General features: G+C 37.4%; 1 protein-coding gene across 1 annotated transcript in view; it reads right to left on the bottom strand.

Moving 5' to 3' along the window:
- LOC130086678 (inactive N-acetylated-alpha-linked acidic dipeptidase-like protein 2) overlaps positions 1 to 21431 on the bottom strand; it is a 398589-nt gene extending 377158 nt beyond the window's left edge. The window contains exons 1-2 of the mRNA XM_056252808.1: positions 21295 to 21431; positions 21108 to 21171 (exon numbers count right to left, since the gene is read on the bottom strand). The gene's annotated coding sequence lies outside the window, so the exon portion shown is untranslated. The remainder of the gene's footprint in view (positions 1 to 21107; positions 21172 to 21294) is intronic.
- Positions 21432 to 22483: the final 1052 nt, after the last annotated feature.

Raw genomic sequence — 22483 nt, 5'->3', positions numbered from 1 at the left:
GTGGATAACTTACAGAAAAAAAAGAGACTGCAACCGGACCCATGCGAAAACAAGTATACACATCGGAAGGACATTACATGTAGTCACGCAATTCTGGCGTTGTTAACATTAACAAGTTGAGAACAAAGTCTAATTTGCACGGTTTTTCGTGATGAGAAGCGATTTTTAGGTTTAATCAGCGCGATTTACTGCAATGTCAGAACCAGAACAAAAGTGGATGTTACTTACTTGTTCAGATGACAATTTCGGGTGAAAATGATTATGTTAGTCATACTTCCAAAAAGAATAATCTGTGATTCTGAATGCCAGTATCGACACCGGCACAGTGATTGACAGCTGCACACTCTCCTCAATGTGTTCATCTGCGCTGTGCGGTGTCGAACTACAACTCACGTAAAGTTGATAATTCCGCGAATGACTGCAATTGCAATTTCGAACACAGATGGCGACAAAGAGGAAAAACTGCGGACTGCAGCTTTAATTTGCCAAATGGCAAATTTGACAGAAATAGTGTTTGAAGAGTAATGTTTTAGTGGAAAAATATTGATTGCCTCACAGTTTTGACACTTATTTTGGTCCATTCAAATGCGCTCTAATAACAGCATTCCCTCCCACTACATGCCACCTAACATTGACTAGCATTCAGCAAATCATGGGATCACAGCTATGTTGTAAACTAAAGCTTATTAGCTATTTAAAAGAAACTACGATCCATTGACAAATATGTCAACCAAGTAATGAAAACGGCATTTGTCAAGCACTTTATCAGTAGGCAAGCGTAGGTCTCTCTTTCACCACTGTCGATGCCTCCATCTGAGGTTCCTTATTTGCATGACTGGGGTTATTGCACTTGACTCACCCCATTGATGAATATATCTATCATTCTAATCACATTTCCATACTGTTTCGAGAGAATGAAACATAATGGGAAATCCAGGGTAACCACAATGCATTACTCTAAACATGCTAAAACCATAACCATGGCAACAAATCCCCCCATCGAATAAGTAAAGATATCCTTTAAATGATTATACATGTAGTGTATAATGGTCAAACTCAGTAACGGCTCCTGGACATAAATTTAGGTAGGGCAGATTCTGGGTCTTGGAGCTAATTGCTGAACACATCAGCCACACTTTTGGCAGAATTCTAATGTCCTTGCGTTATTCAGCCTGCGGGTGGCGCTCTAATGGTGATTGATATACTTTAGTACACATGACAAACACATAGAATGGCATCTTAGAATTGCCTTAATGTAGCCTATTTATTGCATCTGAATGTTGTTTTAGAATGTTGCAAGTTAGGAATTCCAGTGAGGAAAACAAAGTCATGTCTATTCTCAGAACAAACATAAAACAGACACAACAGAACAACTGTATATAAAAGCTATTCAAATAAGCACGTATAAACTGAAGGGTTTATACTTTCATCAATTTGATATGCTACTCCACAAAGGAAGAACAGACATGCCAACTAGTTACTGACCTGATGCAGACATAGCTGAAGTAGACTGATATTATCTTGGTCTGGAGCGAGGTTTACATAAGCTCACGTTAAAATAAGCGGGGCAGCCAGAAATCTGCCCCAATGGCTCTCTTTGAGAGTGCGCTACAGTTCCATTTTTCACCAGAAATTTACATTGGAAATTTGTGGGGCGCTGTAGAGCTAGGGAGGGCTCCAAGATCGGCTGCCCCGCTTAGTATCATAAATACATGCCTGCCGAATCATGCATGCAATACATTTTAATATATCCTGCTCACTGTACTTAAAATAGTCTAGAAAATCCGAAAAATATTTGTTGCAGAATGCTGAACTCGAAATGTGTAATTTATTATTAATTCAGTGCACATAGGTTTATGTTTGGATGAATATGTTGGTGGGGCTCTGCCCCAACTGCCCATTACAACTTCACAACTTTACAAAAACCTTGAATATGGTTAATATATTGCCTAGAATATGATACAGTGAGGGCCGAGCTCTCTGTCTTCAAAAACAGCAAATCTGACCTCTTCAGTTGTATTTTGAATGCAAAATGACAAAGTATTTTGTGGACTACAACAACTAGTTTCCCACCCAGAACCCCCAAAAATAAACCCTGTTACTATTTAAGTAACGGGACCTACTTTTGAACTATTAGGAGCTCTGTGTTTCACAGCACAGTAAAAAGAGAATTTTTACAACTGAACCTATAGACCCCTTTTCAGTTGGTAAACATAGCGATGTGTTTTTGTGGGTTTAGTTAGCTTGTTTTTTAACAATGACTATAGAAAAATCCGATTTTATCTTAATGTGCAAGGTCACTCACTTTCCAGGAGCACGATTGTTATTTGCAAAAGTTAATTTTAACGGACGGAACCAGATAGGCTTACCCGTACTGGACACGTTGTCAATGGATGGACGATCTGACAGGATTAACGTTAACGCTACCTCCGGTTGAGTGGCCTGACTTCTACACCTTACGTTACCTGATAGAGAAACAGAGTGGAACAAGAAACTGAGGGCATAAATCTTTAGATGCCTATAACTGAATGGTCATGTACAAGACTTGTGTGGTACGATCCGCAGTTCTCCCTAGCCAGCGCCAAGAAGACGACAATGTAAAGAGTGACATTACAGTGCAATTTTAATGATGTGATATTTTCTAGAAATAAAAATTCCAGATTTTTCATCGATTCTTGCACACAACAAGATGACATTTAATAATAATAATAATAATTTAAGCTCCTTATAATGTAGCCGAATCTGTGCTGGTTTGTATTGGCCGCCTCCAGTTTTCCCTTTGTTTTGCCTCCAGCAAGCGCTGTGACGTAGGCTCGAAATTGGTCTATAGGACAACTAAAAGACTGTATTTGAAAGAAAAAGAAGTTGGAACTACCAACACACATATCTAAAACATAAAATTCTAGAGAGGAATAAAGAGCCAGAATAAAGAATAAAGAGCCAGTATTCTTTTCTGAGGCAGCCTTCCGTTTCAGAGATGGCTTGAAGATAAGAAGGATGGCATGAATTCAGAGCAGTATGGATTCACTTTGTAGTTCAGTGGTGACTGTAGAGGTAACTTAAAACAGTGGCCTGCCCTGTCACCTCAGTCCTTTCCCTGCCATCCTCCACTCACAGATCTTGCTTTCACGCTCCAATAGACTGCATGCCCCCTCAAAACTAATATCAAAACCCTCTGAATTAATCACTTCCCTCAGTCTTGGCTTTATAATGAGTCTCTGTGGGAATTATAAACGGAGCTGTATTAGGTCTCTGAAATGTTCTTCACATCCATTGTGTTCTTCTTCAACAATCGACAACATCACTCAAATAAAATCACCAAACTCCTCTAAATGTCAATAACAATGAAAAATTGTAAGATACCTGACATTTCATAACAGCCTCAGTTTCAACTGATATGAAACATTTGAAGTATTGCTTACCGATTGACAAATTACATTTATACATTTAGTCGACGCTATTATCCAAAGTGACTTACAAATGAGAGCACTGCAAGCCATCTGTCATAAGACAAAACAGTATTTGTAGTACACAATGCCAAGTTTAAACAATTACCTAAATCAGTGCACAAATATATATAGTTTTATTATATATAATTTTGTCTCAGGTTTCCTGAATCATTAGGTACATCTAAATTGTATGTTCCCCAAAACAAATCTTTTTAATACCGTTTTATCATTGAAAAGCCAATGTAATCTATATCAAAGATTCTATATGTTGGTAAATATATCTACTTTAAAACAATAATATATATTTTAAATTATTACATTCTTAATAATTATAAGACTCATTTGACCTACATTAGAAAACTAAATAGTACCGGTACTCATGTTAAAAATAAATAAAACGAATAACACTTTACAATATGGTTTCGTTAGTTAACTACATTAGTTAACATGAACTAAGAATAAACAATAAGTCTACCGCAATTATTAATCTCAGTTAATGTCAACATTTACTAGTACATATTTATAAACCAAAATGCTATTTGTTAATTCACTGTGAACTAACATAAACAATGATCAGCTGTCTTTTTCTTAACTAACGTTAACAAAGATTAAAAAATATTGAAACAAACGTATTACTCATTGTTAATTCATGTTAATTAATACATTAATTAATGTTAATAAATGACATTATTGTAAAGTGTACCAAATAACTCCTGAACTTGTCTGCAAAATTTGGTGTTTGGGCTTGACAGCCACCATAACAATAAGATTAATTTACTAGGCCTAAGTTACTAACTTTGTGCTGGTTTATAAACAGGCGTTGGTCCATAATAAAACATAAAGTTATAATGAGAGTCATTTGCAACATTATCAAGAAGCTTTAATCTGCAGAGAACGCTATAAGACTTGACCTTTACAGTTAAATCCTATTATCAGTTTTATTATGCACAACATGCTTCAACTTAGAAATACATTTTCATGTCCTTACTATCATCTACTCCCAAATGAATCAGACCTCAAATCCATTTGATGAAAGATATCTGCAAATGTCTCAATGAGAAAAACAGATCTCAAACCACACACACGTAACAGAACACGTTGTGCCATCATCTATGCCATCATTCCATGCTCTCTTGATTTCCCTTTAACCTGTTGATGTCAATAACACATATTTCCGCTTGTTTTTTCCCTTACTGAGGAGAAAGGATGTGCAATACTTCATTAATCCTAGGCGCTATCTGGGGAGAGTGACTTGTAAATGTTAAGCAACATTATCAATCATGAGATGGAAGCTTGTGATTCATCACAATGTGTTTCCATTAAAAAGCCCCACGAGAACATCTCTTCTGTCCTGCATCTTTCTCGATCAATACCTGGAGCATGGACCGCCTTCTCCACAGCTCTGCAAAGACGCATTAAGGCATGTTTAGATGTAGAATGAAAGAGTAAAAAAATAACTCACTCAAACAGAGCTTCTTTGAAAAGTAGCCACATACAGAAAGACAGATCAATGGGATACTTTTGTATGATTCCACTAACAGTAAGCACTGAGTGAAATAAACCAACACCAGTCGGATTGAATTCGGCCTGTTTAAAAAAAAAGACGGTTTAGTTAGAAGCATTTTTGATATTGTCTAATTTAATGTAAATGTAATCAGCATACGTGACAATCATTGTTTGTATCATTCTGCTTGTCTGTTTTTGGGCATCCAGACTGTCTGCCATTTTTGTGCAGTGATGTTTTTTCTGTTACATCATAATGCCTGCTGGTGGCGACAAGTGACCAACATTATGAGTGAGTCATTGATTCATTAAAGCAACACTAAGTAAGAATTGTTACCTTAAAATAATGTTTTCAAAATCGTTTCAGTGGTTCATCAAGTAGTGACATGGTGAAATGCACTTATGCCACCGCTTTGCGGTCCTTTATCTGATATATCCACGCTATGCAAGATTGCCAGATCGGGTCGCGTTTCTGTAGTGAGAATGAGACCTAAGAAAACTACAAATTTGACTTGCTTTACGGCAAGCGTTACAATTGCCGATAGGTGGAGCGTACTCGACAGTAGACTACAACTACACTTTCATAAAATCATGCATCATACTCTACCTTGTCTGTGGCCATTGTTGATTCCAAAGCCGGTGCTGGATAAACAGAGAGCATGTGCGTGCGCGTGCGACAGTAGGATGCGGTAGGCTAAATTATTTACCACAGCAGTAATGGACAATTCCGCTTCCAACATGTAGGGCGACCACAGAGGAAAAGTTGCTTGGTGTTGCTTTAATTCAACCAATTCTTTCAAAATGAGTGAGTCATTGAATCATTCGTTCGTCTGATTTGTTCATTCAAGACTGAAAAAATGTTGTTTGGAGATGCAACAGTATGTTCTTCTGTGGCTTGGTTTGGAAATATTTCTGTAAGTGAAGCAAAATACACAGAGTAACCAACAATACGGTTTAAAATATGTTACATTAACTTCTTGTATACTGAATAATTGTATTTAAATTATATCGTATATAAAAATAGTCGAATCACAGCGGCACAGCCTTAAGTGTCGTACTATATTATTACACACACGAGAACTTTTTTCCATAATTTTTTTAGACAACACTTTGTCTGTCAGTTCTGGTGTGCGTAATAATAAGTCAGTATGAGTAAACATTTTAGTTTTAAGTAGCAGGGGAAAAGGCCTGCTCTGACTCATAACTATATTTTAGATACTTGAAAAATAAACTTCATCTGCTTATATAATGCTTTCCTTTCTAATAAAGAACATTTTCAAACAAAAATATCTGGAAAAAAAAATCCTGAAAAGTTTTTTTTTTTTTTTACCATATATTAGGCAGTTTAAAAACACACATGAATAAAATAATAAGCATTGCCCGTTGGATTGCTGATAGGTTTAAGTTTTTGCCTAAATCAAGGGGTGTTTTTAGAGAGCGGGGTTTTGGGTGACAATAAAAAGTGCTAGAAGATAATCTTTTTAATCACAGTCTAAACAGCCCCAATAGCTGCACTGTTTCTTTCTCTCCTTTATCTTACACTCATTTGATTTTCCCCTGAAAAGCGGTTGCTTGTCCTACATAACAATCATGGGCAGCCAATCCTCTTAGCATCTAATCATTGGCTTTATTCATAAAGGAAGCTCTTGATGTATTGATGGAACTGAATGCCCCAATCTCACTTGTACTACCATCTGGACTCCTGATTCTTACGTCTCCGGTCTACAGAATGATGCATCAGCAGGACAATACAATTCCTGTCACTCAAACACCAGTATAGAGAGTTATTGTCAGCATGATAACGTTTATAAAACATGACACAGAGGAAATACACTTACAAAACACCACAGTTTTACATAACTGTTGTACGGTATCTTAAGAAATACGGAAATACCATAAGTGGGTCTAGTTGTGTGTAGTTTATATGGTAACACTTTGCAATAAGGTCATTTTTTTTAACATTAATTAATACATTTATTAACATGAACTAACTATAAGCAATATATTTGTACAGCTTTTATTAATCTTTGTTAATGTTACTTAATAAAAATATGCTCACCTGCCAATTTATTAGGTACACCTGTTCAACAGCTCGTTAACGCAAGTATCTAATCATCCAATCACATGGCAGCAACTCAATGCATTTAGGCATGTAGACATGGTCAAGATGATCTGCTGAAGTTTAAACTGAGCATCAGAATGGGGAAGAAAGGTGATTTAATTAATTTTGAACATGGCATGGTTGTTGGTACCAGACGGGCTTGTCTGAGTATTTCAGAAACTGCTGATCTACTGGGATTTTCATGCACAACCATCTCTAGGGTTTACAGAGAATGGTCCAAAAAAAGAGAAAATCTCCAGTGAGCGCAGTTCTGTGGGCCTTGTTGATGCCAGAGGTCAGTGGAGAATGGTCAGACTGGTTCGAGCTGATAGAAAGGCAACAATAACTCAAATAACCACTTGTTACAACCAAGGTATGCAGAAGAGCATCTCTGAGCGCACAACACGTCAAACTTTGAAACAGCTGAGAGGAGTGGTCTTCTTCTGCTGTAGCTCATCTAAGAACATGACACTGAGACTACAATTCGCACAGGCTCACCAAATTTAGACAATAGAAGACTGGAAAAACTATGCCAGGTCCTACGAGTGTCAATTTCTGCTGCGACATTCGCATAGGGTCAGAATTTGGCATAGGGTCAGAATTTGGCATAAACTACATGAGAACATGGATCCATCCTGCCTTGTATTAACGGTTCAGGCTGGTGGTGGTGGTGTAATTGTGTGCAGGATATTTTCTTGGCACACTTTGGGCCCCTTAGCAACAAATCAGCATCATTTAAACACCACAGCCTACCTGAGTATTGCTGCTGACCATGTTCATTCCTTTATGACCACAGTGTATTTTCTGATGGCTACTTCCAGCAGGATAGCGTACCACAGCCTTTCTCAAAGTGGGTGCCGCGGCACACTGGGGTGCCCCCTGACTTTGTCAGGGGTGCCGCCAAAAAAATTACGTAGGCTAAAAAAAATATATATATATAATATATATATATATTTGAATTTACATAAATACATTCTTCTTCTTTTTAAACATATGAACGTATTAATAAAATTGTAAATTCATTTTAGATAAATATATATAAAATTAACCATAAAAATCCGTCTCACAAGACCGAAGCAAGACACACACACAACTTGACGCAAGTGACGCAACCCATAGCACCGCGTTAGCAACAACACCGACCGCACGAACGCGCGTCACACAGCAACTGCAGGCTCTGACAAACACACATACAAACTATACTATACTTCTGCATAACGTGTCTCTTTTTACAACAAAAATGTGAATTCTGCCGGTATTCAGACAGTCCCATGCATACAGATACAGATCCGGCCTACAATCGCCTCTGTAGGCGAAATTTGTTTGACATTTCTAATCGTAAACACAGCCATGTTGAAGCCTGCAGTAATGTTTTTCATTGATGTTTTGGCAGTCCACTCTGCTTATTGTTTTTTCAAAAATCTTGCACTCCTGTTTGTGATTGTGCACGAAACTTCATGCCAATAAATCATCAGAAATATCGCTGACTTGTGCGCGTCTCAAGCGCACTCTTTACGCTCGTGCTAATGCCTGTTAGGTGTCCGTGGATTTGCCTATATTTGGCGCTGAAAATGGAAACGTCTTTAGACATGGGAAATCGATTTTACAATCGATTCAATGAACGTTTATGTCTCAAAAATCGATCAGGATTTTTTCACAAAAGTGATAGCCCTGTAAAGTTGTTATTATTATTGTTATTGTTATTTACAGTTCGTATTATGCTCTGTTCATTACTGTTCTGTCTAAATAAACAGGACATTTGCATTTACATTTGGGTTATGCAGTGTTTTTAATTTATATTTTACACTGGGGTGCCTTGAGATTTTATGCACTTTTGAAAGGTGCCCCGACTGAAAAAAGTTTGAGAAAGGCTGGCGTACCATGTCACAAAGCTCAAATCATCTCAAACTGGTTTCTTGAACTTGACAAGGAGTTCACTGTACTCTAATGGCCTACAGTCACCAGATCTCAATCCAATAGAACACATGTTGTAGTGTGGTAAAACGGGAGAATCAAATCATGGATGTGCAGCCAACAAATCTACAGCAACTCCGTGACACTACCATGTTGTTTATTTATTGTTATCTTCTTGTCCTGCACCTGAGCCAAATTTGGATTTAGGATGTGCAGACTTTTTTGTACATGTCAATATGGACCAAAATCTCTGAGGAATGTTTCCAGCACCTTGCTGAGTCTATGCCACGAAGAATTAAGGCAGTTTTGAAAGAAAAAGGTGGTCCAACACGGTACTAGCCGGGTGTACCAAATAAAGTGGTCGGTGAGTGTATAATGGTTAGTTCACAGTGCATTAACTAATGTTAACAGATACTTTTGATTTTAAAAATATATTAGAAAATTCTGAAATTAGCATGAACTAAGGTTAATAAATGCAATAATCTATTGTTCATTGTTAGTTCACGTTAACTAATGTTAATACAGTAAATGAAACATTATATATATATGCCCCACTAAAGGTCACATTTGTTTAAAGGTGGGATAGGCAATTTGTTTTTATGAACAATTTTTGTTATACTAATTGACACTCTCTTCACATCCTGATGGCAATCACTAATAGAAGTGGTCTAAATATTAAAACATGTACATATATCTTCTGTGGAAGTCTCAGGACCAAAAAATTCTCATCCAATCATACGATGTCCTACCTGCCTGTCAACATTTGTATTTCCATACCTCAGTGCCCCGTGCAGACATCACACATCATCAGCGCATTCCGTAAAGCTACAGACAGTCACAGAGCGCTGCAAATAAACAGCATCCGCCTTTTATAGTTCCTCCTGAACCAAAACAACAAGCTTATTCTGCGTTTAAACCATGTTGTAAACGTAATTACAAGATGGCAACCTGTGACATTCTACCTATAGCTGTTCACATCCTCAGACTTGATGCATCTCTATGTCAACACTATCAATGCCAAAATGAATCTAAAGCAGTCAGGGGGTACAACTAGAGCTCTGTAAGTTGTTTATGTTCATTATTATTGTAATGTTATGTGCTTTGAGACATGAGGTAATTTAACGCCTTCTCGCATCTCATGACGCTTTGCAAACTCTGCTGTGCGCATTCATGTCTTTTGGAGGAGGCATTGCTTTGGAGATGCTCTTAAGGGAGGGTGGGATCATATACTTTCAAAGCTAGCTTGCTATTGCTAGCCACTCTGAAATTGCCTACCCTACCTTTAATGAACTAAATTATTTATTTTTTTATTTTTTGGGGGGGGAATAATGGTGCAAATCTTTTCATAGCCAAGACTTTAAGGTATATGGTTAGACATGGACAAATTCAATGGAGTAAAAATAGCTTGAAAAGAAAACTAGACACTATTTCTCATTCACAAACTTATTTCAGTCATTTAATCATCATTGACAGCTGGCCTTTATTGCTATATTGGAAAAATAAGGTGCTGTCACATTAATTAGCCCTTGTTAGTCTATCATCAGCCTGTGCTCATTAATTAAGCGATCAATCTCTGAACAGGTTGCAATGCAACAGTCTAATGTGGAACTAAGCCATTATTAACAGCTGCAGTGCACAAACACACAATCTCTGAGGGCTTTCAAGGATGCAACTCAAACACTAGAGTTGTAAGCCCTGCTTATCAAACATTTCTGATCAGAACCTTCTATATATGAGTACAAGTAGGTTGCACTTTATTTGGTAACGCTTCCTTTTACAGTCCTGTTACCCATGTACTTACTATGTACTTATTATAGTAATTATAATTACTGGGTAATAACTAGGTACTAACCCTGAACCTACCTAAACCTACCCCTAACCCATGTACTTACCTTATATTAGCCAGTACTTTCTAGGTAAGTACACTGTAAGTACACGTAAGTACTGTACTGTTATTTTACACTACATGCACTTACATGTACTTGCGGTGTACATACCTAAGAAAGTACTGGTTAATATAAAGGAACTACATTGGTTAAGGTTAGGTTTAGGGGTAGGTTCAGGGTTAGTTCCTATTATTACCCAGTTATTTACTATTATATTTACAGTACATCAACTCCAGGAAGGCATCTAATCACCTATGTCTCTCAACAGCCTGTATCTAATCTGAGGAGCTAAGTATGAAAGATTGTAAGGTAGACTGGGGATTGTTGTAACACATGAGTTTAACCAATTGGAAATTAGCATTGCTATCATTCATTTGGGAATGTGCGGTGACAGTGAAGTCTGTTTAAAAATAAAAGAGACAAATCATTTAATGCAAGACAAAATAACACTATTTGATTTGTGCTGATGTTAATTGATTTTTACAACAGTTAGCTGCGTTTTTTACATTTGACTGGTCGAGCGCCATTCTAAGTGTGCTCTTAAGTGACCCTTTCTGTAGGTTTTACATCAAGATGCGGCTTTTGGAAAGTCATAGCAACGCTATTGTGGATTTTGGCAAATGGGAATGCACAAATTATATTTGTTGTAGTTCCTGTTCACCACAATAGAAATTGACCCAAACTATGATGACTTCAGCTTCTGAAAATCTCAGAAACGTATGCCCTCATGAGAAATTCCACATTACATGTATTTCTATGAATTGACTGGATTTTGCCCACAAAATTTCACAGAACAAAAGTAATGGTGACCACAACATCACGCCAGTAGGTGGTGATAAGTGAGTCACTGAACAGTTCATTCAAAAATATTTGTGTCGACTCAACAAATTCATTCAAAACAAACGAAAAACGAAACTGTCCCTGCATCCTAATGTGCATTCTATTCTTTCTAAAAAGCTTGAAAGATTAGAGTAAGTGTGTAATGTTCTATTTACTATCTACTATTTCCGGTAGGTTTTCGAAATGTGGATTCGTGCACACTCTAACGGCTAATACTGCCCACAACTCACTGTGCTCGGTTTAAAACCACAAACACTACAAACATGGGGGAAGGTCAAGACCATTGGTTAAGTACAGGTGCCCTGAAAGGGGTTTGATTTATTAATAATCAATATCTAAACTGATGTATGAAAATGAAAATGTAAAATGAAACATGAAAATGTAGTGTTATCTGTGTTATACCAAATCAGCAACAATCTGAACTGTTTTAAAGAGATGAATAGCAAAACAGAGACGTTTGGCCATAACTATTAAATGTATCATTATGCACAAAAACATGAACATATTTCTCAACATGAGAGAGCCACGACTAGCAGATCAACGTGCTGCTTTCTCTCCGTTATGGCGGAAAGACATTTTTGAGTAGTGTAAACTTAATTAAATAAAATGTGGTGTGTGCATACTGTATGAGGACGCTAACTGTGACAGAATTGACATCAGGGGTATCAATTGGATATGGCAAACTATGGCAGCTGTCATTCCTTGGCTGCCTGGTCAGGTCAATGCAATTTGCAAAATAATATATGTTTGTGGCAAGCAGGATGCTTGCCACATCAACTAACCTCTCTACAATGTTTATTGCAGGATTAATGGAGTAATATTACTACGTCTGACATATAATTTGTAATTGTTTAATAAAAGAAAAAAAGAATTAAATTAAAGGGATCTGGTTGTTATATTCGTGCAACGTGAGTTTATGGCACTGCAAATTTATGTGATTCTGCAGTGTTGACTATTGAAGCCAATCACAGGCATTTCAGTTGAAAATAATGACCAATCAGAGGTGTTAACGTTACCGGTTGTGAGAATCCACCAAGTGTTAGTTTTCTACACATCGTGAAACTTTAGTTTTACAAATGGGGACAACCTTTGAAAGTTGACAAATGGGGTCAACTTTTTAAGCTTAGAAGTGCTGGAAAAAACTGTGTGAAGCACTTGAAAGTCCTTGAAAAGGCCTTCATTCTTATAACAGTGATTTATAACGGATTAATTTGCTGAGGTTAGGATCAAAGCTATATACGATTCATCGTTGGACCAACCACACACACGTCATATTTAAAGGTTGGTGCAGTTGTCAACAGCATTTTGGTTGTTTTTCTCTCTACTTTTTCTTCACAGCTATGGTTTCCGGAAACGTGTCTCAGAGTTTGTATATATATATATATATATATATATATATATATATATATATATATATATATATATATATATATATTATATATATACACACATTCACCAAAAGGATTATTAGGAACACCATACTAATACAGTGTTTGAACCCCTTTCGCTTTCAGAACTGCCTTAATTCTATGTGGCATTGATTCAACAAGGTGCTGAAAGCATTCTTTAGAAATGTTGGCCCATATTGATAGGATAGCATCTTGCAGTTGATGGAGATTTGTGGGATGCACATCCAGGGCACGAAGCTCCCGTTCCACCACATCCCAAAGATGCTCTATTGGGTTGAGATCTGGTGACTGTGGGGGCCATTTTAGTACAGTGAACTCATTGTCATGTTCAAGAAACCAATTTGAAATGATTCGAGCTTTTCTATCAGCTTGAATCAGTCGGCCCATTCTCCTCTGACCTCTAGCGTCAACAAGGCATTTTCGCCCACAGGACTGCCGCATACTGGATGTTTTTCCCTTTTCACACCATTCTTTGTAAACCCTAGAAATGGTTGTGCGCGAAAATCCCAGTAACTGAGCAGATTGTGAAATACTCAGGGTATTTCATATATACCCGGCCCGTCTGGCACCAACAAGCATGCCACGCTCAAAATTGCTTAAATCACCTTTTCTTCCCATTCTGACATTCAGTTTGGAGTTCAGGAGATTGTTTTGACCAGGACCACACCCCTAAATGCATTGAAGCAACTGCCATGTGATTGGTTGATTAGATAATTGCATTAATGAGAAATGTAACAGGTGTTCCTAATAATTCTTTAGGTGAGTGTATATATATATATATATATATATATATATATATATATATATATATATATATATATATATATATATATATATACACACACTTGTTTAGAACTACTTTTGTTGGTGGAGCAAAAATAGACAAAAGTAACAGGCAATGTATCTAAAATGTAATTTACTCAATTTCAACTTATTGGACTGTTTTAAAAAACACATTCGTTGTCACGTCACGATGTGATGTAAATATCAGCTTGCATTACCTTCGCTACAGGCCATATTTGTAACAACATTCTTGCTCATGTGATAGGTCTTAAAGTCCACCTGTGGTGAAAATCAAGTTTTTAAATGTTGTTTATATGTCTATGTGGTGTTTTTAATATGCTTTAAGACTAATTATGTGCAAATTCATGTCAATACCATTGTTGAATATTTTCTCTTTAAAACTGCAGTGATCTAAAGACAGTCTCAAAAACACGGATTGAAATTGCTGGTGTTCAAGTCACAAACTACCTTGTAGCTGGCACGCTTTACCATATCATTAACTATGACCGCTCTGAAGCAGTGGCCTCTCAAAACAAGCCAGGAAGCCAGGTTATCCTGGTATATTTTTCTGTTGATATGAAAAATCAGGTAGATTTAGCAATATAACGGGTGTATGATGTATATTACGATGTTATGATGAAGTATATGCCTTTCTCCACTGACGTTCTCCACAGTTGTTCAAAGCGTTTCTAAGGATGCTGATTGTTAAAAGGCAGCTGTCTGACTTTGAGATGGCAAACGAGAACATTGTTTGTGTAACATTAGCAACACATTATTAGCTGTTTGACAATGTAGTCAAGCAAAAGGCTAATCATATAACCGTTATGTGTCCGACGTTGTAAAGAGTGATACCGTTGTGCAGCGTTTCACCTCAGTAAGTTGGCCGAGTGAATCTCTGAGCTGGCATGAGTGAGGGGAGGCGGAGCTAATTAGCATATTAATGAATCCGTGTATACTAAATGAAGCAAGCGTGTAGAGTTTCATTCAAGCTACTTTAAGGCATGAATAAATTCTTTTCACAGGAAAAAAACTTTTAAATATTTTATTTTGGTGATTCAAAGTTTTAAGGGATACAATTATTGACTAAAGGGGAACTTTAACTAATATTTGTGACTGATCGATATTGGAAAATTATATAAAAGTTTGAGATGTAGTATAAAACCTCTGAGTTAAAGGCGTTGAAACCTAGATTAAGAAAAGATATCTAAGCAAAGTGGCAGTAATAGTAGTATTAAAGATTATTGCCATATCATTATTGCCCCGCCTAATACATGATAGATACATATTAAACATTAAACAACATAATATTTTACATACAGTATAATGAAAACAAACATTTTATAAAATTCAACTTAAGACAAAAATAAGTACATGTACAATTCAATAAAAAAATTATTTAAATGCACTTAAATGCTAAAAAATGTAAAAGTTTCTCCGGATCCATAAATAAGTCCTTAAAAGTTTGTCCTGATAAAAAGCGCTGTCTCATAACAATAAAAATTGGGCAGGCCAAAAGTATATGTTTTATAGACAAGTTGCTGGTACTATAGTATGGACATTTTGGTGCTTCTTTACCCTTAAATAAATGCCCATGAGTCAGTCTAGTATGACCTATCCGACACTTTCTATATACAACTTGGTCGTCAAAGAGGCAGTAAAAAAGTCACTTCTGTCATCTATATCAGAAACTGCTGTATTATTTGTTGTGCTGGGCTTGATAAGGGGCCGCAGGAGTGGTGTCTGGCGATTTCACCTGTAAACTGATGGTCTCTGTTCATCACTTCAAATGTCATGTGAATTATAATGCAAAGCTAGCATTTGTCACAAAGACTATTGCACAGATACCATTACTTGTCATACACAGACTAAAAAAGAAAGCTTTGTAAGAATATCTCCCCGTGATGCTCAAACTGTTGCCGGATACCCAGAGAATAATGTCCATGTCAGTATTTTATGAGAAGGGACATCACATCCCTTGACTCAAACTCTACAGCTGAAATTAATTCTACAGTATGATAGCAATAAATCAAATCTAAATATTTTTACTGAAGAGTTCTAAAGTTATAAGGTAAAAAATGCAATTAATAATATTTGGATACCGGAAAATCTGAATCACTAGTACCACTAGCCTAGAAATCTAGACGCACCCTAACTCTCCGTTGGCTTTTCGAGCTGGAAAAACCAAACTCTGGTCAGGCCAATCACATCGTGTATAGAGTTGGTGGGCGGGCTTAACAATGACGGCAGAGATGTGACGGTTCCGCGTGATTTCCATAGGTGATGTCCCTGCTAACGTTACTTGAAAACAAAGAAGATGCTGCTGGCGAACAGCGGTCTTTCGAATCGGATTTGGCCGCGACTCTGGAGGACTTGGAGTTAAGACAGGGGTAGGCAAGTTCGGTCCTAGAGAGCCGCTGTCCTGCAGAGTTTGGCTCCAACACTGAAAAAAATCTCTCCTGCCTATAGCCTTAGTAATCCTGAAGACATTGATGAGCTTATTCAGGTGTGTTTGATTAGGGTTGGAACTAAATTTTGCAGGACAGCGGCTCTCTAGGACCGAACTTGCCTACCCCTGAGTTAAGAGAACGTAACTTAAGTCATTCTTAAAAAAGGAAGATGTGTTCGGAGTTTTGACAATCGGATACGGCAAAAGTTTAATATATCAACTAGCTCCGCTGGTGGAAAAACGCATGGGACTCACTCATCCACAGCCGTTCGTTGCTCTGGTTGGTTGTAGCGCTGTCCTATTGCGTGCCGAGGGATATTGAAAGACAACCGTTTATCCCGCCCCTCGGATTGAGGTATGCCAATTGTGAGTTCCCAGACCTAACATCTTGATGTAGGTCTGGCTTGCCAGGCTATAGTACCACAGTACACTTTCATTTACTATATTCTTTAACATATGAGCTGCGAAATGTTGCTTCAACACAGACTGTAAAAGCAGGTGTTATATTTCACATATCTGCTAATTAGTTAATACTTCTGCTTTGTTGTTGAAACAAGCTCAACAAACTAGATTTGCATTTCCTGAAGCAAGTGTTTGAAAGGCAGCACAAGATGTACAGATGAACAGATGTAATAAAGAAAACACCAACAACAACTCTGTATGCAAATGGAACGAAAACATGCAACTACAATTCAGAAAGCAAATACTGGCAGATTGTGAATGGCAGATGCTCTATCATTGTCAAAGCGAGAGATTTTTTTAACTTGTGCTTTAAAATTTATTTAAAAAGTTAAAAATCGACAAAATACCATACTTGTATTGCAAGTCTCGTGTTGCATTCCTTTCAGAAAAAAAATGTGAAGAAGCAGAAGTAGGATTATGAGGCATATTATAGTGGAAATTAAAAATTATAATAATAATGACGTGATTAGGAGTAAATAGGTGTGTTAACACTTTTGACCGGTAGTGTGTACATGATCCTCAGTAGTTGAAGTGGTCTTGTTACTTCACAGCTATGAAAATGAACCGAATCAGCAGAACAAACTTAAAGATTGTTCCACAACCATCAGCACCCAGAGGAAATCTTTAATGTGCAAGTAAAGATGGTTGAATGTGATGGTTAAAAATGTACAATGCTGTCAACACTCGAAAATGAGACTGTGCTAGTGTATATGTCAAAATCTCTGCTGTTGTAACAATGAATCTCATTAGAAATGTTAGTTTATATCTCATGAGAGAGTTTATACTGAGATCTTTAGCAAAATACTGAGTTGTGAGCAGAAAAAAGGGCATTTGATTAGTTAAAGGTGTAGCATGTAATTTCTGCAGAAATATACTGGTACAATTTCAATGTTTGACCGAGCGACCCACCTAATAGCGTTGGCTCAACCAGTGGCAGTTAAGTGTGGGACAGGTGGAGTTTTTTTTTAAATATTACTTTACCATGCAATTACAGTGAATGGGGACAAGAGCTCTTGAGCTTAAAAAAAGCACATCAAATCTCTATAAATGTATCATAAAAAAGGATACTTATGTCAGTGAGTTGAACATATGAACCAGATCAGTCTGATTTATGAACGAACCATTCATTCATTGAAAAGACCCGTTTCGAAGAGTGAGACAGAGTGATACAATTTGACGTCGCTACTTCTCTCATGCACTCTTATGACCCTGCCAAGGACAGTTCGAGTGGATGTTAAGATTAAGTAACACACAAAGCTATTGTATGTTTTCAGAAGACTTAGGGCCCTATCTTGCACCCGTCGCAAATGACTTTGTACACTGACGCATGTATCATTCCTATTTTGCACCCGCGCAAAGCGGACATTTCCCTCCACAGACACACGTCGGTTAACTAAGAAATACACTTGCGCTCCCCGGGGCGGTTCAGCGCAAAGAGGAGGCGTGTTCCGGCGCAAACTTTCCCTCATGCTATTTTGCTGTTCTATAAAACAATTGCACCACTGACCAGAAAAAAACCTAGTCTAAAGTCAGTGGCGCGTTGTTCATTATGCTATTTTAAGGGCGCATGCTTGGCCATAATCAATGTAGCGTGTGCACAACGCGCATACGATTCTCTCATCTAAGCAGCAGTTTTCGATAGATAGATAGATAGATAGATAGATAGATAGATAGATAGATAGATAGATAGATAGATAGATAGATAGATAGATAGATAGATAGATAGATAGATAGATAGATAGATAGATAGATAGATAGATAGATAGATAGATAGATAGATAGATAGATAGATAGATAGATAGATAGATAGATAGATAGATAGATAGATAGATAGATAAGCATGCCCAAACCACACCTATGAATAATGAAGCTACTTCAGACCAACCCCTTTTAGATTTGCGCCTGGCGCAAGAGGCATTTATCCCGCCGGGAAAATAGCAACAGCGCCGGGATCCGCCCACAAAGTTACTTGCGCTTTGCGCTTTGACACTTGCGTTTCAGATCGTTAAAATAGGGCCCTTAGAATCTAATCCACTTGTATGATATTTTATGGTGCTTTTGTGTCCTTTTTAAAGCTTTAAACCGTCAGTCCCCATTCATTTTTACTGCGTGCAAAAGAGCATGGAAAACAGTCTTTACAACCAGCACTACTATTCTACAGAAGAAAGAGGGTCATACGGGTTTGGATCCGAAAGGTAAATAATCACAGAAATGACATTTTTGGGTGAACCATTCCTTTAAAAGTCAAAACAATGTAAGGTATCTGATGTAACACTGAAAATATGTTGCATCCCAAGTCTGAACTTATGAAACACAACAGAAGAAGTGAAGTTCAAAGTAGCCCAGATTAAGGGAGGTATTACCTCCAGGACCACAGCTGTCAAATATAAATCAAGAGCTTCTGAATGGTTTGTTTGTACATGCATCTTAAAATCTCTCAAAACAATCTCTGAAATGTTCCTTTGACAAAGGAACAGTCAGGCTTATCAAATTTTATACGGACTGCCTACAGATTGGGCGAGAGAAGCTGTTGTAAAATGCTCTGTGATGGACCTAATTTTGACCAAAAGCCTCTTCCACAAAACCTTCAGAAACTCCATCTTTGAAATGCGGAGGGAATTAGCCTCTAATTCACTCTACCCTATTCAGCCTTCTGCTGTGGCTCGGCAGGCAGGAAAAGGTCACAACAGGTGTCCCATGCTGTCCCCTTTTAAGAGTGCTTGGCTGTGTTCCATGGTTACCCCAGTGAATGCAACGCACCATTTCCACTCTTCAATCAAACACCGCAGGTCTTTTTCTTTACAGCTTTTGTCCAGTTCCCCTGTCTAACCAGGGTCAGAGCAGGGAAGTAAGTGTCCCGAGTGGTTGCTATTTTTCACACTAAGGAACTTAGAGCCTGGTGGTCCTGGATTGGACATATAGGTACGTAACGAAATAGTACCACTTGTGAATGATTGCAACCCACTGGCATTTTGCGAGTTTTTAGAGTTTGAATATCCACAATTTACCATTGTTATGTTCGGTTTTAAAGGGATCTTTTGAACCCTTTTAGAACGCTGTCTCAGGTAAGACGGGAAGTAGATTGTGTCTGTGTGATGTGTCGCTCTTGATGTCATGTGACAAGTGTTGAACTGACTATTAAGTCCTGAGAAGACTAGCATGTCGAATTTATATCAGTTCAAGTCGAGCTGTTTTATTGTCTGTCGTCTCATAACAAGACTAAAATATGGTACCTCTGGAGCCACGGCGCAAGATGTAACAACGACAGCTGGTCATAAGATGCCACAGTAAATGATAAAAAAATATATGTACTGGATAATAATGACGAAGAATAAAAGACAAAGGCGAAATGCTTTGCGCTCAGCAAAAACAGAGCGTGTGTTGTCGACTAGCTGTAAGGATATTGTGTGGTGTAAAATGTTTTGTGCTGATATATGCGTCATGAATAATTATTTTGGTTACATTTAAAACCACGCATACCAGTTATATGGCAGAATATTTTAAAATGGCGACTGGAGACAGTATGGAAAATGGACAAATTCTAGCCCATAAAATATGATTTATTAGGATTTTGCGGTTATGACAGCGGACAAAAACATTAGTAAAACCAGAGAATATAGTTTCAAATGTTCGCTTATTTCGCTGTTTTTCTGTAACGCGAAATATAACGCAAAGGAAAATTTAGAGCGAACCCAAAATCCCATCGATTTGTCATTTAATGTGTTGAATATTGTATTAGAGACATATATCGGGGGTAGACAAACAATAAGCAGTACCTACACGTGCGATTCTTTTAAAATTGTCTCGTACTAACATGTTTTTGTGATGAAATTGTCTTGCAACAGATCTTATCGATTGGTCGACAACAGCTGCGTGAGGATTTAATATGCTTGGATTGACGGAAAAGCTTAGCAATCGTATCGCATGTTGGCACAAAGGGAAAATTCCACCACTCACTAAAGCAGTGTGATTCTCTGCAACCAGCAGGTACCGACACGGCCATTCAAGAATTCCATCACACAAATGAAAATCGCAATATTAGGGATATTAGGGTTAACTGGTGCACCTAACAGCGAGCAACGTTGCTTCGACATTTCCGGAGACATGCTTCACCACAAGGGTTAAAAACCGTACTACGCTTTCACTCCTATCAGCATGCCACGCCATTTTCCTGCTTTATTTCCCCCCGCTTCCATGCTTTCCTGCTCTCCCGTCCCCTCCTGAACGCTGATCAGTGAGGTATTTTCAGCCGGAGGATGAGACACAGAACACATAAAAGCAACACAAATAAAAGGTCATTGTCTGAGGGCTTACCGGAGCCGAGGCAGGAAAGGGCCCGAACCAGTCAGTAACTATCGACCACGTGCGGGTGCTGGACCTGGAAGACGGAGAACAACAAAGACAGTTTGTGACAAAGCTGACACGCTGTAGTCTTGGAAGAGTAAAATCAATTGTGACATTTTTCATTTATTTGTAAATGCCTCTTTGGCGGCAGACTCACTCGAAACGACACTCGGGCTCTTACGGAATAGGAGAGGTGAGAGTAAAATAGAAGAATCCTGACAGTTGCCTTAATGAGATTCCGCATTAGGGCCAGGCTCACACACTTTTTCCCTCAGCCAGGAGCACGCCCTTCACTTTCAATCTCACACACAAGTAATTTGGTAAACGTTAACCCTATAAAAAACTAAATCCAGACAGCATTGCTGACACTTTTCTCACCGTCCCGTATTTAATGCGAGACAAGAGCCTTAAATAGTTTGCGCTGATGAACAGAAATAGATGTATGCGGATATCAAATCAAACATTTGCAAAGTATATTTGATTTAAAAACTTGATGCAAAAAGTCAGGCAGATTTGACACAACTGAGTTTGTTATTTCAAGCATACAGACACAATAACTTCAATATATTATTATGTATTATTTCCTGCCTTTAAATACAAAAGCTGTAAACTGGAAACATTTATTTATATAAAAAACTGGTAACACTTTATTTGAATGTGTCCTTATCACACGTTAGATGTATTTACTATAGTAATAATTATATAATAATTACATAAAACCAAAACCTAACCCTAATCCTACCCTAACCCTATAGGTACATGTACTTAATATTGCTCAGTACTTAAATGTATAATTACACTGTAACGGACACATTAAAATAAAGTGTAACCGAAAAACTTTATACTCAGTGTTTACATACACACATACAATTTAATATCTACTAACTGTGTAATTAACCTATTTTTTTAAATTTCCCTTAATTTACTATAGCAATTAATTTTAGTAAAATGTATTAGATGTAACAATCACTGCACTGTCTTAGGTGCAGAAGTTTTATTAGAAACATTAACAATGTAATCATAATAATATTAAGAAATACTGTAGGCCAACTTGTTCTTAATGAGGTCTTAAATAAAAAGATTTTCCTTAAATTTAAATGAGAAATGCCTTTTATTTCTGTAATAATACTGGCAGGTGTGTCTGGTAATCATACAACTAATAGCAAATAATTAAAACCAAAAACCAAACCTGAATTAACCAGTTTTATATATATATATTTTAAATCTGAATGTTAGAGGAAAATTACTATTTCTAAATTACAGACTTAAAATGTAAGCTGTAAACATTACACTGTTAATCTAAAGGGTTCACAAATGAGACAACATAAAGAAAAGATTGAAAAGAT

Source organism: Rhinichthys klamathensis, unplaced genomic scaffold (assembly GCF_029890125.1).
Source record: "Rhinichthys klamathensis goyatoka isolate OS25496 unplaced genomic scaffold, OSU_Roscu_1.1 h1tg000098l_1, whole genome shotgun sequence".
NCBI lineage: Eukaryota > Metazoa > Chordata > Actinopteri > Cypriniformes > Leuciscidae > Rhinichthys > Rhinichthys klamathensis.
This window is presented reverse-complemented; position numbering and strand designations above follow the sequence as displayed.